At 40.5% G+C, this 16,927-nt stretch overlaps 1 long non-coding RNA gene across 1 annotated transcript; it reads right to left on the reverse strand.

Annotated features, from left to right (window-relative positions):
- Nucleotides 1–51: 51 nt before the first annotated feature.
- On the reverse strand, nucleotides 52–16,707 carry LOC112613151. Its single transcript, XR_003116923.1, has 3 exons — nucleotides 16,616–16,707; nucleotides 2,958–3,070; nucleotides 52–644 (listed from the first exon to the last, which is right to left on the reverse strand). It is a non-coding gene; the product is annotated as an uncharacterized LOC112613151 (long non-coding RNA).
- Nucleotides 16,708–16,927: the final 220 nt, after the last annotated feature.

A 16,927-nucleotide genomic window follows, 5' to 3' on the forward strand; every position in this document is an offset into this window, starting at 1 on the left:
ACACAGAGGTTCTGTTGGCAAGTAGGAGTTTGGCAGAAGAAAGACCCATGGTGAGCTTAGCTGCAGTTTATTGGCTCAAAAACAAGAACAATTTTGAAGGAAATTAGGATAGTTTTTTAAAGTGACAATTTTCTCCATCAGGTAGATTACACTATTTCCTGTTATTTTATGATACTGATATTCTACTTATACATTTTCTCCAGAGCCCATAAAATTTTCCATCTGGGGTGCAGTTTTCTAATCCCTTTGTAAGCCTTTGGATTCAGTTTCTCCTTTCCTTCTTTTCCTCTCTTACTTTCTTTTTTTCTTCTTTTTTTCTTTTTCTTTTTTTAAAGTGTCAGTCTCCAGGAACCTTTATCAGATACCAGGGAACATAAGTTTACATCTTAGCTAAAGAGCTTATCCACTCACAGAAAGCTTCCCATATAGCCTTGGAGGACAGAGGGTGGAAGTAAAAATCAGACTTAACTACTAAAATTACTTCTGCCTGAAATTTTAGCTTATACCTTGAACAGCTTACAACTAAAATCCTTGAAAATGAAGTCTCAGCGCTTCCAGCCGATAGATGTTTTCCACACAGGAGATGAAAGAGCAGGTACAGCCTGGGTTTCTTTCAACAGGAAGGAACAGCAATTGGTTGTGGTCTGTAGGAAAAGAAAAAAAGCAAATGTCCTTTAAAAGCTTAATAGTACCAAGAAGAACTTTTTCTCCCTTTCTCTCCCAGTGGAACCATAAAGTCCTCCCAGGCAAAGACCAGGCCGACAAAAAGAAAAAGAGATAACAAAAAAACTGAAGTATCATGTGGATAGACTTACAGACTGATCACAACTCACGTGATGACATTTTATTACTGATGGAACAAAACGGGAAACAGTTATTTCTTAACGGACATTATTTCCTGTTTCTGGAATACAGTGGTTTGTTTCTTTCATTCATACCACATAGCAGGTCAGTTGGCTTCCCAGCGCTCACCTTTGTTTATTGGCCATGCAATGGTTTGACTTTTCTCCCACTGGACATATCCTTGCTCTGTCTCCTTCCTGTACCAATAGTTTTTGTCATCGCTTTTAGAATTTTAACAGCATTCTGAGAAAGTTTGTTTAGAGAAAATATGGGAAGGATAATAAAGGAATTTTTAAGTAGGAAAGCTGGGAGTGAATATTGGGTTCTAAAAGGTGAAGAGCTTCTTCTGCTCAAATGAAGGGGAGGATAACCAGGCTGCTGGCTGTGGGATCACATCAGTGACCAGCAGCGAGTTTGGCACTCAGGCAGAGCGCACATGGAGAGGGCTTGAGAATATCCCCATGAGTGTGCAATGAGACAGAAAAATGTAAGCTATGGCCAAGAGCCTCTTGTGGGCAGGATGTCGTGGCATTTAAGCATTGATAACATTGCTTTCTTCCTTCTCAATGTTCTGGAGTATCATTTCAGTGTTAGGACTCAGACTATCTGCTTCAATATACAGGCAAAGCTAATATGAAGTTTTACCCAATTATCTAGATAATTCATACCAAAAAGAAAACTACCAGGGAGGCAAAACTTCACAGTATCTCCATTCAAAAGGCATCCCTGACTGCTCATCTACCAAAATCAAATTCAAAATACTACCTGATATAGTAAATCCTTGGTTCATATCTGCCCAGTGAATAAATGAATGGGATGAATGAGTAAACGGAGTAAATCACTGACTCTATTTTATTCTCCACTTTACTTAAACCAGTAGCACCTCATCATATGAACTGAGATATTTTATACTGAACATTTCACATTTCTTCCCTAAATACTTTACACAAGAAACCAAAAGTTGTCAGCTGTTTGAAGAATCCAGGTTACTTTTACAAAAGCAAAACCACTTCTTAAAATTATGGCGTTAGCCAAAAAACTGCCCAGTCTTATGGCTGCAAAAGTGTCAAAATGTAGGCTTCTTCCTGGGTACTGAAATTGTCTCTTGGAGAAAAATATCAGGTGAGAATTATCTGGAGAACAACTTACTAAAAGGGAGTCATTAACATCATGTTAAAGACATTGTTTAAGGGAGTAGCATATTGATCTGTAACAATTACAATAAATGACGTATTCATTAATTTAAATATCATTTTATCATTGCTCTAAATGGTTATATTTGGAGTCTGACTTTTCTCATTTATTTCTGTACCCCATTTAGAAGTTAAATATTCTTCTGACTTTGTATAGCAAGAACAACACATGTAAGTAAAACCAGGAAATACAAAAGGAACACAAAAGAAAACTGCATTTTGTGCAGCTCCTACTAAGATAGCTAGTCACATTTGTTTTCCCCAGTGCTGTCAGAAATCCTTATCCACACAATCCACACATCTCCCTTACTCCTCTAATTTGTCAAAATGATGGGTAAGTAAGAAAATAAACCCTTTTTCTCTATCTGTAATCAAATTATTAAAGCAACATGTTTGTAGTTATTGAAGCTGAGACGAGATAAATCCAACAACCAAGGGAAGGATGAGGTAAATGTCCAATAAAAAGAGATAGAATAGTTCCTGTTTTCAAAATGTCCTATTAATTTTCTAACTAATTGAGTAATCTGATGTATTTATCCAGTCAAATAATTTTTAGTGGATGAGTTAATAATACTTTTAGACAGCTTTAGAGAAGAAAAAAATAAAGAAGCTGGGTTTTCTTTTGTTTTTGTTTTTTTTTTTTTCATTTTTCAATTGTGGTAAAATACACATACAGGTTACCACCATAACCTTCTTTAAGTGTACAATTTGGTGGTGTTAAATATATACATTATATTGTGCAAAAAATAAAAAGTCGGCTGAGTGAGGTGGCTCACACCTGTAATCCCAGCACTTTGGGAGGCCGAGGAGGGTGGATCATGAGATCAGGGGATCGAGACTATCCTGGCCAACATGGTGAAACCCCATCTCTACTAAAAATAAAAAAAATTTAAAAAATAAAATAGCCAGGCATAGTGGCACCTGTAGTCCCAGCTACTCAGGAGGCTGAGGCAGGAGAACTGCTCCTGGAGCAATTGCTCCTCCCCAGGAGGCGGAGTTTGCAGTGAGCCAAAATCGCACCATTGCACTCCAGCCTGGCAACAGAACGAGACTCTGTCTTAAAAAATAAATAAATAAATAAAACAATTAAAAAAAAACTCACATCAATAAACAACTTTTCATTTCTCCTATCCCCCTAGCCGCTGGCAACCACCATGTTACTTTCTGTCTTTACGAATTTAACTATTCTAGGTACCTATCTAGAATATACCTTATCTTACACATATAAGTGAAATCATGTGATATTTGTCCTTTTGTATTTGGCTTATTTCACGTATAATGTCTTCAAGGTTTATCCATGTCATGGCATGTATCAGAATCCCCTTTCTTTTGATGGCTGAATGTTATTCATTCTGTCTATCTATCTATGTATCTATCTATCTATCCGCATATGCGAAACTGTCCCATTGATGGACATTTGCGAAGTTGTTCGTTTTTATTGACAGGCGTTTGTGGATCTGTTCACTAAACTGTTGCCACCATGTAGCCATACTGTCCCTTCCGCCTAAAATGAATTACATTTTTACATTAAAAAAATGGGAAATAATTGCTCACATTGCATTTCCCATAAAATGATCTTGTATGACCCAATCAATATGCAAATATTTTTACTTTTCACAATTCAGGTGTATGAATCATTAGATTCTGTCACTCATTTGATGTAAATAAAAAGTTATTCGATTCCTAAGGCTTTATTCGCAAGCCAAACTCAACGTCCATGCTTTTGGAAATTCAAACTATAATACTATGGAGCTAGCTTTTGGATATTAAACTTTAAGGAAACCATGCTTCTTAAAAGGCATATTAACTTAGCCCTGGTCCACAGCTGCATTGCTCAAAGTACTTGTATACTAAAATTTGCTTAAGTAAAGGAGCCAATTTCTTTCTTTTCCATATGTCATCTGTTACACTAGCTATATTCTGAGTGTAATGAGGGGCTTGAAAATGAGAAGATCACCAATTTGGATCTAGTATTTATTGATAAAATACAGGACACCCAATTCAATTTGAATTTTAGATAACCAATGAAGAATGTTTTAGTATAAGTATGTCCCATGCAACATTTGAGACATACTTATGCTAAAAAATTCTTCATTATTTATCTGAAACTCAAATTTAACTGGACATTCTCTATTTTTATTTGCTAAATGGGACAGTCCTATGTGATTCCTGATCTGTAGGAACTTGAGCCAAGAGACAGATGGAAAAGACAATTGAATGAAAGTGTGCCAACACTAGGGGGCGCTGCAAGAAACAGCGTGAGGCCATTCTGGGAATTAAAGAAAGAACAGTAAGGTTCTCCTGGCTCCACTGTGAAGAGCACTTGAGGAACACATAGGAGAGGAGTGACATCAGCATGTATAACCATCAGAGCCACATAAACCAGCCCCAGCAGGGACGGGGCGCAACCAGGCAGGCCGGGTCACTAGCAATCAGGAAGCCTCCAAGTCCAGCAGCCAGGGCAACAGAAGCAACAGCTATCGCTACTGAGCAGCTGATAAGACGCTGGCCTCCACAACCACCAACAAAGAATTTTACTGGCTTCCAAGAAGGACAACTGAGCCTCCCAGGGATCCTGCCAACGAGGGTTGAGTGGATATCTGGGAACTGAGTTTCTAATAATTCTGGTGCAGTGGTGGGGGTACAATTCAAAGCCTCTTTTTAATCCCACTGGTGTGGCCTCCTTCTTGCTCCCACACAAGACACACGCACATTCCCAGAGTGATGTTCTCAAACGCCAAAGCTAACCAGACTTCTCAACAGAGGAAAATATATCATTTGAACCCCCACAACTTCCCAAAGTAGCCTTCTCCATGTTCTGCATTACTCTTCCCAACTTGCCTTCCAATGTAGACATCTCCACCAACACAGATACCTCACTGAGCCCCCCATCTTCCAGATATAAAGGAAAACACTTCAAAGTTAAAGAGACATTTGTGATTCCAAAGATAATAAAAATAAAAATAATAAACAAAAAAAGTCTGTGCCAGAAATAACAGCAACAAAAAATGTGTTAAGATAAGTCTTACTGACCAGACACAGTGGCTCACTCCTGTAATCCCAGCACTTTGGGAGGCCAAGGCGAGTGGATCACCTGAAGTCAGGAGTTTGAGACTAGCCTGACCAACGTGGAGAAACCTGTCTCTACTGAAAATACAAAAATTAGCTGGGCATGGTGTCCCATGTCTGAAGTCCCAGCTACTCCAGAGGCTGACTCAGGAGAATCACTTGAATAGAGGAGGCAGAGGTTGCAGTGAGCCAAGATCACGCCACTGCACTCCATTCTGGGCAACAGAGCGAGACTCCATCTAAAAAAATAAAAAGCAAGAAAAGTGAGTATTACCAAATGCCAAAGTATCAGTTCTAAGCAAAATGTTCTTTTAGTCAGACACTTCCCTTTCTGGATCCTTAAGAGAAATATAGGAATTGTAAATAACAGAGTTGAAAAGCGAATAATCTCTTCGCATCTTCCCTCTGGCTTCAAACTTCACTCACTTTCTCTGTTCAAGAGACTTGGCAGCTTGGAAACCAGATACTGAAAGTATGAGAAGCTATAGTGTTATAAGTGTTCACACGTACTATAAGTGTGTACACATACTATAGCTATCCGCCAGCTACACATACCTTTCCTTAGAAAATGGCAAATCCATTTGAAGTCAGAGCAAAACGTTGAGATAGGCTTAACACTTATCTGTCCTGAGTCTCTCTTATCAGAGGAAAAAAATATGAAAATAACGAATCCTAGATTTACACAGTGACCTGAGCCACAAGCTGGGTGCAAAAACCCAGGCTTTGGGTTTAACCAACAGAGGAGAAATACTGGCTGGCTCTTCTGAAGAAAATTACTCACAATGCATTGCTAAAATTCATTCTTGAGAACAAAACCAGAAAGAAGGGATGAATTGAGACAGAAAAAAAACTTAAGCTTGATTCAGCTATCAACTGAGAGGGCCTAGAATTGATGGCAACAGAGCAGACAGCGATTGTCTAGGGAGTACTTAAAACACCTCTATGTGCGATCATTGCCTCTATGATATGATTTCAGGGTTCTGGGAAATGTTTCTCATGTTGTTTGGCCATATATACCAGGCACTGCCAATATTAAGTAATAGAGACATCTTTAAAAAAATGTATAAGGAAATAGAAAACAAATACACAAATACACCATATTATTGCAATTTATGTTTTCACGAAAAATTCCTGTCACATTGCAACTTTGGTCAAAAAGATCATCAGAGCATAACTCTGTGCAGAACTGCTCCTGCTACTGGAAAAGTGAACCACAGTTTACAGCCAACACCCCAGTCAGAATATCTTGCCTTTGTCCAGTGCTTTGTAGATTGCAAAACTGTTCTGTGAACATTTTCTCCTTTGATTGTCAGGATTTGTATCTGTAGTGGACATTATTATTACTATTTTGTGTTTAAAGAAACCAAAGATCTTACCTACTTCTTCCGGCTTATTTCCCACCACATTTCTCTTATCTCTGCCCCCCAACCTCTCCAGGCTCCCTCCGGCCTTCCTCACACATCATGTTTTCAGCAAACTGAAATTCTCTGAATTCAAGTTCCCTGCTTGCAGCTCTGTTGTCTCCCTGTCTAAAACGCAGTTCCTTTCTTGCAAAACACTTGTTCCTCGAATATTTATTTAACCTCTTCAGACTCAGCTTAAACCATGGAAAGTTCTCTCTGACCCTTTAAGACAGATGTATCTCCTCTGCACTGCCATAGGCTCCTTCCTGTAGGTCCCCTAAAATAGCACTTATGGCACTTGGTTTTAATGACCTGCTTAATGGTCTGCCTTCCCCACTCAGCTTAGAGTCCATGAAGGCAGCAATCATCTCCAGTGCTGAAAAGATGTAGGTACCTAATAAATATTTATTGAAAGAATGAATAAAGTGACTTCCCCAGGCTCACAGAAAGGTGAGTGCCAGACCTGGGATGAAAATTCTTATCTGATTCCAGTAAAGGGCCAGTTGTTTATGTGGTTGACTGATGTATGTGTTTTCAAGATGAAAGAGAGTATAACCATGTCAAAGAATGTTCAGGATAACTAGGACCAGGTGAAGAACTCTCAGTAAATATTAATCAACAAAATGTTAAAATTCACTAGACAAATCTGGGATGTATCACCAAACTATTCACAATATACCAAAGTCACACTCTTGACCTTCTTCTAGTGGAAACCACAGCTCCAAGAGGAAAAACACATTATGTAATCTAAATGTTGGCCACAATGTGCCTCAAAAAGCATCAAACTAGAGCTTGACCATCTTGTCCCTCAATTAAGCAACTTTGTGTTAAATGCAAAGATGGAGCTGCTGGCTCACACAAAGTTCTTTGCAACTTGAACACATGAGCTTATTCCTGAACAAGGTGAAAGTTGCTTCTGATGTTGTCTCAGCATCAAAAACTTGGCCAAATTAGTCAACATTCTTCACCAGCATCAACGTCATCTTTAACTTACGTATTTGTCTGCAGCTGTTATATCATCTTTCTATGTCTTTCTCCTTTGCTGTTCCTTTGCTCATCTAAATTAGCATTCAGGCCCTCCTTCTCCACCAAATGTTCTGACTGGTTTCTTTTTTCCCCCTTGGAACAGAAGCATATGGCTTGCATCTGAAATCTATCACTCTCATTTATTTTTTGGCCAATCCGGTTAAACAATTGGCTTCACTGCTTTTCTCCACCAAAATGACTGGGTGTTTCACTTGCTTACCCAAAGGGTAGAGTTATCTGACTTTAAGCAGAGGAGCCAACATTAATTTTGCAATTTGGAAGCTAAAGGACTGTCTCTGATCACAAAGTTTATAGGCGTTAAAATCAATTCAGCTCAACCAGAAACCATTTCAAATCTTTTCTGCGAATTCAAAACAAAAACTTCTAAAAAGACAGTTTCATTACTTTTAGGGAGACATTTAAACTCTACCTCTTCATATTTCCTTGGAAGGGAAAAAATTCCATTTCATTCCAAAGAAGAAAAAAATGGGAAAGGTGTTTTGTCCTTTCTACCCATTCTTTACTTCCTAAGAGCAAAAGAGTAAATTATCAGATTGGCAAGAATGGAAGAAGGAACTGAACACTGGCAAGAATGGAGGAAACGGGAGTGTAACCAGCCCCTTCCAACAGATTCCAACATGTCCCAATTTCACTCCTTCCCAGGGCAAGCAAACTGGGGCAGGGGGAAAACCTGCAGTATTCTTTACTGTGCTGTCTGCAGCTGGGTGAGCACATTGGTTCAACTCATGGGGAAGCAATTAGGAAACCTAATTATAGCCTCTCTTCCAAGCCATGTTTTTCAATCTGCTATTTCCAGTACAAAAAAAAAAAAACAACTGATATTCATTTATCTTATCCCACTGTCTATCTGGTTTAGAATTTAGAGGGAGACAGGAGATGATTCATTACCAAATTTCAACATGTGTCTAATTTTCTGTTCCTTGGCTGATTACGTTGCCTACATCTCACGGCCACCAGAGAAATGCAGGCGTTTATAATCTTACATACCATAGTCTGAATCCTGCTGCTTACAGGATTTGTGAGCATGGGCTAAACAAATTAACTTCTTTCTGCCTCAATTCTGTCACTTCAAAACAGGCCCCAAAATAGCTATCACATTCTGTTTCTACAAGAATGTAATGAGTGAATTATATACAGTTTCTATCTAGCTTGGTACCTGATACAGATAGGTCTTGGTAGCTCTGTCACTTACAAACTATAAGACGCTTTCCCAAAGTACCCATAATGATCAAACTAAGCAGAGAATAGAGGATGTTATCGGCATATAGTGTGGAACTTTTTTTTTTTTTTTTTCTGAAGAGAGGGTGTGTTATCTAAAAGAAACATCCCAGGTGGTTCATATTTACTAAATACAGTTCAGCTCCCTCTGTCTCTCCTTCTGGGGATCTCTTGCCATAGTGCTACTGAGAAAAGAGTGTATAAGAAGCTCCTTTTTATTGTAAAGCTAAAAGAAATGGCATAGCACCTGGTCACCCATTCTAGTGGTAACGAAACTAAAAACTATGATCTTCCTCTAAAGCCTGCAACAGGATCTTTTGAGAACCTCATGAGGAAAGCCTCTGAGATTTTCAGCTCACTTGAGCAATCCAAAGAGTTAGATAACTGAGATAAAGAACTCTGGTAGACTAAGTGGAGGCCATTGCATTTGAACAAATACCTTTGAAAGGTAGGAATATTCTTTGAATTTTTTCCCCTCCTAGAAACCGAAACTAGGGATATTTAGGATTTCTTTATCCTGCCCTCTTGTGCAATTTCCTTTTCACTCTCAACTTCGTTTTGCTGTGCTTGTCATCACTTCATATTCTATGGACTGTATAAGCTCTCCTTTGTTCCTGCTGTTTTAAGCTTCCTCCTTATCGCGGGACTGACGGTCTTAGCATCAGGTTTGAAACCCCTAGACATGCTGGAGCCGCACTGCAGAATCACAGCAGAGCTGAAGGGGTCCTTTTTCTTTCCCGAGGTGTTCTCAGTTTCTGAGGTTCAAATCATGAAAACAAAAGAGTTATTTCCTTTAACAGAGGCTCTAAGAGCATTTTTATTCTAACAAAATGCTATGTTTTAGTAAAAGAGGCTGGTTGGAGATTGCCCCTGTAGTATTTTCCTATGAGAAAAACTGGCTTCAAATGGAAGTTGTGTGTAGCGTGTATGTATTTTGATTTTTCTGATGCTATGTGTCCATATTAGAATGACGGAACATAGCTTCAGTTTGAACACAGGGTCAATCTTATTTACACGTGGCAGCTATCTAAGGCACTTTAGTCTTTCTTACCTGCTTGCTGGTATCTGAGGTTCCCTCAGTAGAAGAAACAGCCTTTCAATTCCCAGTTAGCAATAAGGATTAACATTGAAAATGCAAAAACAGTGGTTCTCCACCCGGTCTATTTCCACCTCAGTACACCTGAAGGATATGACACACATAGTAGGAGCTTATGGTAAGAGTCAATCTCACCATGTTGAGGTTAGGAGAGCAAAAAGCTTTCAGAGAGTAAGATTTGATAGGGAGATAGACACTGGGAGAAAGGAGCCATAGAATGGAGAGGTCAGGAGCATTAAGACAAATCTGGAAGACTCCCAATTCCTGTCCAAGGCTTACCCTGTCAACAGTAAAAAGCAAAAAACACTTACATGAGCCATAGTTTCTGTATCATGGAGACTCTCATCTAGTACTTATATACCAATTGTTCAAATCACTAGCCTCCCTATATCTGCTTTTAAGTGGGTCTGCCAAAATCCACAGTTTGCAGCAACCCCTGCCTTCTCAGATGCATAACTCATCCAGCTGTCTCTGCAGAGCAGACAGGGACTCCATGACAAAGTTATAAACACAGGAACTTAGTCACCGTTTATTAGGAAGTATTGGGTGTTCCATACAAAAGGAAGGATCTTATACACTTTTAATTCTTATACCTTCTTCATGAAGTATTAACATACTGCTTTTTGTTTTTTTTGAGATGGAGTCTTGCTGTGTTGCCCAGGCTGGAGTGCAGTGGCATGATCTTGGCTCACTGCAACCTCCACCTCCCAGGTTCAAGCAATTCTCCTGCCTCAGCCTCCTGGGTACGCTGGGATTACAGGTGCACGCCACCACACCCGACTACTTTTTGTATTTTTAGTAGAGATGGGATTTCACCAGGTTGGCCAGACTGCTCTCGAACTCCTGACCTCATGATCCACCTGCCTTGGCCTCCCAAAGTGCTGGGATTACAGGCATGAGCCACCGCGCCTGGCCAATATACTGCTTTTAAGAAGAGAAAAATGAGTCTTAGAGTGTTTAAATAACATGATCGCACGGCTGCTGACTCCAGAAGTCTTTAGTCTTTCTATAACATCCTCCTCTCCTCTGCCTTTATATCCTACAAAAATGTTCAAGACCCACAGGTAACAGTCCAAGTACTAAGGAGATGGGCAATCCTAACCCTGTTGACTGGGTTGGTACTTTTCAATGGTCACATATTTGAAAGTATCCCGGCTGGGCGCGGTGGCTCAAGCCTGTAATCCCAGCACTTTGGGAGGCCGAGACGGGCAGATCACGAGGTCAGGATATCGAGACCATCCTGGCTAACCCGGTGAAACCCCGTCTCTACTTTAAAAAAATACAAAAAAACTAGCAGGGCGAGGTGGCGGGCGCCTGTAGTCCCAGCTACTCGGGAGGCTGAGGCAGGAGAATGGCGTAAACCCGGGAGGCGGAGCTTGCAGTGAGCTGAGATCCGGCCACTGCACTCCAGCCTGGGCGACAGAGCGAGACTCCGTCTCAAAAAAAAAAAAAAAAAGAAAGAAAGAAAGCATCCCTAGAGCTTTGAGCATAATGTTTCTGTCCTAACATTGTAATCAAGTATGTTAAACATGACTCAGAGACGAACTAATAAAAGTGCTCATGTTTAGTGCTCATGAAACAGACAAAGCAGCTTGTTCACTCCCATGGACATACGAAAGGAAGGTTGGACCACCACTCTCTAGAAATAAATTATGGTCAGGCTGTCAGACCCTTGCAACTCCACAAGATCCTGCTCTGTCTGCCAATCTCCCAAAAGACAAGCCAAATTCCTGGTACAGTTGTGGGCAGTGATTCTTTTTAGGTTTTTTTTTTTTGTTTGTTTGTTTGTTTTTTTTTTTTGAGACGGAGTCTCGCTCTGTCGCCCAGGCTGGAGTGCTGTGGCCGGATCTCAGCTCACTGCAAGCTCCGCCTCCCGGGTTTACGCCATACTCCTGCCTCAGCCTTCCGAGCAGCTGGGACTACAGGCGCCCACCACCTCGCCCGGCTAGTTTTTTGTATTTTTTTAGTAGAGACGGGGTTTCACTGTGTTAGCCAGGATGGTCTCGATCTCCTGACCTCGTGATCTGCCCGTCTCGGCCGGGCAGTGATTCTTAAAGTGTGATCCCTGGAGCAGCAGCAGCAGAACTTAAGAACCTAAGAACCTAAGCAGCAGAAGAACCTAAGAACTTGTTAGAATGCAAATCTGGCCGGGCGCGGTGGCTCACGCCTGTAATCCCAGCACTTTGGGAGGCCGAAGCGGGCAGATCACGAGGGCAGGAGATCAATCCATCCTGGCCAACATGGTGAAACCCCGTTTCTACTAAAATACAAAAAATTAGCCAGGTGTGGTGGAGCATACCTGGAGTCCCAGCTACTTGGGTGGCTGAGTCAGGGGAGTCACTTCAACCCGGGAGGCAGATGTTGCAGTGAGCTGAGGATCACACCACTGCACACCAGCCTGGCGACAGAGCAAAACTCTGTCTCAAAAAGAAAAAAGAGAAAAGAAAAGAAATGCAAATCCTCCCACCAATCCCAGGTCTACTGAATCAAAAGTTCTGAATCAAAAGTTTTCCAGGTGATTCTAAGCATATTAAAGCTTGAGGACCACTCAGCATCACCTCCTGTACCTTGATAATTTCAGCTCTCATTGGTCCAGTCAATCAGCTAAGCCACAAAAATTGAGCCATCACCAGCTGTACCAGTCTTGCGTACATAAATCCTTATGTACAGTGCCTATAATCACAGCTACTGGAGAGGCTGAAGTGGGAGAATAGCTTGAACCCAGGAGGCAGAGGTTGCGGTAAGTCTCTCCCTGTACCATGCTATCTCTAGAAGATAGAATCTTCTCTATCCTCAAGAAGTTACATATAGACTTAAAACAAGTAAAAAAAAAAAAAAGTTAGTACATAATACCATGCTGCACTGTGTATAGGCCAGACTCATACAAAGAACCATGTGCCTATTACATATGGTTAGTGTAGATCAGTCAATTCCAATTTAGGTGTGCAGGGAAAATGCATAATTTCTTTCTTTCTTTTTCTTTTTTATTGAAACAGTGTCTCACTCTGTCGGCCAGTCTGGAATGCAGTGGCACAATCTCAGCTCACTGCAACCTCTGTCTCAAGCAATTCTCCTGCCTCAGCCTCCCGAGTAGCTGGGATGACATGCGTGCCACCATGCCCAGCTAATTTTTGTATTTTTAGTAGAGACAGGGTTTCACCATGTAGGCCAAGTTGGTCCTGACCTCAGATAATCTGCCCACTTTGGCCTCCCAAAGTGCTGGGATTACAGGCTTGAGCCACCACACCCTGCCAGAAAATGCATATTTTCAAACAATGCAAAAGATCTATGAATCACTAAACATCTATGGCAGCCAATGGCTATCCTGTTGCTAATTCCTTGAAAATAGGGTGGCTCTTGGAGAAAGCATTAAAGACATGAAACTCAGAATTACAAATAGCTTCAGATTTTACACATAATTGCCTTTGGCTGCCAACCAAAGGCTTGTGTGTTCAGTGAGGGTAGTATTTTTGATCATCATCAAGTCATACTCCTGTCTTCAGATAGAGATCTCCACATTAAAGAATTTCAGTCTCAGGGTTTAGACAGATGGCTATGCAGGCCAGTCACTATAGTAGATAAGAGAGTTATATCTTGGACTTGGCTCAGGCAGAAAAGATTTAAGTATTGTACCAACAGAAAACTGGATATTAATTAGCCATTTATTGAGTGCTTTATGTATACAGAACACTTACTGGTTATAAGAGGTAGTTAAAACCACACTCACTTTTGAGAAGCTCAAAAATGCCATTAAGATGTCAAAAACCACAAATAAACAATTAAAAAAGTAAAAAAGAAAGACATGTGAGTACAGAATAACTCTCTGAATTAAGTAGAGTTATCTAAGGAGTGACTAGAAACAAATTATGTTAGTTAAGGAGAATGCAACTAAAATATAAAAAATTAACAATAAGGAAAGGAAAATAGAAAGGATGATGATTGAAGACAGGAGGAACAAATGATATAAAGAATGTGGAGAAGCTAGGCACAGTGGCTCACATCTGTAATCTCAGTCCTTTGGGAGGCCTAGGTGGGTGGTTCACTTGACATTTGAAGTTCGAGGCCAGCCTGGCCAACATGGTGAAACCCCGTCTCTACTAAAAAAAAAAAAAAAAAAAATTAGACCAGTGTGGTGGCAGGCGCCTATAAATCCCAGCTGCTGGAGATGCTGAGGTGGGAGAATCACTTGAACCCGGGAGGCAGAGGTTGCAGTAAGCCAAGATCGTGCCAGTGTGCTCCAGCCTGAAAGCCAGAATGAGACTCTGTCTCAAAAAAAAAAAAAAAGATGGAGAGTGTCAGTCTACTTGAAATCTACAGAAAACAGACCAATTTCTAAAGAGAAATGGGAAAGGACCTGTAAAGGTCAATGAGTTGGTAACCTTGAGTTCTGTTATCTTAATTGTATTTATTTAAAGTAGACATTCAGAATTCAATACAGAATTCTGGATAGAATAATGCCTCGATAGAAAGTATGCTTGAAGACAACTTCCTGTTGTGTATCAACTAGATAGAGCTATAGGAGAAAAACAGCCTAACTCTGTAAAAGATTCTACACAAATGTTGAGAGTAAGAGGATCACCATCTTGCTTTGTGGTTGTGCAGTGGAAGCAAAGGAGAGAGGACTGAAGAAATGCACAGAGAACAGTGAACAAAGCCGTGTAGAAGAGCAGCCAAAACCCAGGGCTTAGTTAGGTTGTCTTAACCCTAGCTGTACAATAAAATTACAAAACAGTCCAGGCAGAGTGGCTCATGCCTATAATCCCAGCACTTTGGGAGGCTGAGGCAGGTGGATCGTGAGGTCAGGAGATTGAGACCATCCTGGCTAACACAGTGAAACCCCGTCTCTACTAAAAATACAAAAAAAAAAAAAAAAACTAGCTGGGCATGGTGGCAGGCACCTGTAGTCCCAGCTACTCTGGAGGCTGAGTCAGGGGAATGGTGTGAACCCGAAAGGTGGAGCTTGCAGTGAGCTGAGATAGTGCCACTGCACTCCAGCCTGGGCGACAGAGCGAGACTCTGTCAAAAAAAATAAAAAAATAAAAAAAATAACCAAATAACCAACCCAGACCAATTAAATTCTAGTCTCTTCAAGTTGACATGATATTGGTCCTTTAAAAAAAAACTCCTCACACACCTCACACATTTCTACCATGCAGCCAGAGTTAAGAGGCACCAGCCTAGTGCCCAGGAACACTGCAGTGGCAAAGATTATTAGGAGTCAATGATTTTATTAAACTGACCCATTCAATGAGTTGGTGGCAAATTCTTTCAAGGTAGATTATCTGTAGGGAGAAGGAATATGGACGTTCAAGGCAAGAGATAGAAAGTGGAAGTTATTAACTTACAGGGGATTTTTTTTTTTTTTTTTTTTTTTGAGATGGAGTCTCGCTCTGTCACCCAGGCTGCAGTGCAGTGGCACGATATCGGCTTACTGCAACCTCCACCTCTTGGGTTCAAGCAATTCTCCTGCCTCAGCCTCCCGAGTAGCTGGGACTACGGGCATGTGCCACCAAGCCTGGCTAATTTTGATTTACAGGGGATCTTTAAAGCTGTGTTAGCAGGTACCTCTGAGAGACTGCAGAGAGAACAGAGTAACTAACACAGATTTGTGGACCACTGCTTCCATGGTTTATCAGGGTAATGAGTGGATTATGGGTAAATAAAATGGGAAATCAGCAAACAGGAATCAAAAAGCAGGGGCGAACCTTCAGTCATCAATCACATGCAATGAAATGATTCCTTGTCAATACTGAGCTCTGACTTTTTGCATTGTTTTCTTCCTTCCCTCCCCTTCTAAATGGGCTTAGCTTTACCAGGGAGTCTCCTAGCTTTGTAGAATTTTTCCTATAAAATGCTTGCCAAAAGAAAGAGAAACACTTGCCTACCTTTTCATGTCTGCCCTGAGACATGTGAGCGGCCCTCCCAGTGGTATTTTCCTCTGTCTCTGCTCTATTTTAGTTGACTATTTCCTGCTGCCCCAAATTAGCCTGCCCCTAACTGTATAGATTACTTAGGTATGGCTTGCCTAGAGTAATAGATCCTAGTATTACAAACATTTGAATAATTCCTATCCACTAAAGTTATTTGATTTTAATTGAACTGAGCAGAATAAACTGACCTCTCCCAAATATTAATAAGTCAGATTGAATGAATCTTTCTGGGTTTTATTCTGCCTCTTAGCATCAAAGCAGAATTTTCCAATCTTGAAAATCTCAAAAAGAGACCCTCTGTTATGGCCTGCTTTTAATGTCTGCTTAACTTAACTCATTCTTAAATAAATAAGTGGTAAAAGGAACAGGACTACCATCATCGGCTTAGGTTAATCATTGGTAGTGGAAAAAAGTTGCTGAGTCAGCCACAGTGATGACTGTGCTGGTTAAACTCTCACAGATCCTCACGGTTAATGACCAAGATTGGTGAAGCAGTTTCCAACATCACCTTTATTGTCTGTATGAAATCCTTCATATTTTGTAAGAGATGTAATTTCCCTCTGTGTTTGCATGGTATTGTCAACCACCAACAGTCAATGAGAGACAGACAGCATAAGATGGACAGAGATGGGACAGAGAAGATAGAGACAGAAACCAGGGTCACTCTGTGGGGAAGAGAGAGTGCAGCGTGGGTTAGTTCCATAAGTGGTCAGTTCAATCGTAAATATTTTTACTTTATGATCACTCATTCTTTCCAGTGTAATCTTGTAACTTCTGGGACTCATACAATTCATTTTCAAATGAAAATGTACTTACGCTGTCCTATATATTGTAGTATTTGCATTTTTGAGTATATACTTCTTGTTCTCTAGTTAATTTCATCAAACATATATTTCTGATATGACCCCTGTTTAGAAAAAAAAATGTGAATCTTTTGAAACTCGGGCCTATTTAAGCTACTTCTTCCTTAAAAGACTTCAGTGGTTTTCCACTGGTTTTTAGGAGAAACATCAAAATCCCTAATAGGGCCTAAAGCCAAGCAATGCATGACCACTGCCTGCCTTGGAACATACTCTACCTTGTCCTTTATATTCCAGAATTTGTAAAATGGCTCAGTAACAAGTTTAG

The sequence above is a fragment of the Theropithecus gelada genome, chromosome 1 (assembly GCF_003255815.1).
Source record: "Theropithecus gelada isolate Dixy chromosome 1, Tgel_1.0, whole genome shotgun sequence".
Classification (NCBI taxonomy): domain Eukaryota; kingdom Metazoa; phylum Chordata; class Mammalia; order Primates; family Cercopithecidae; genus Theropithecus; species Theropithecus gelada.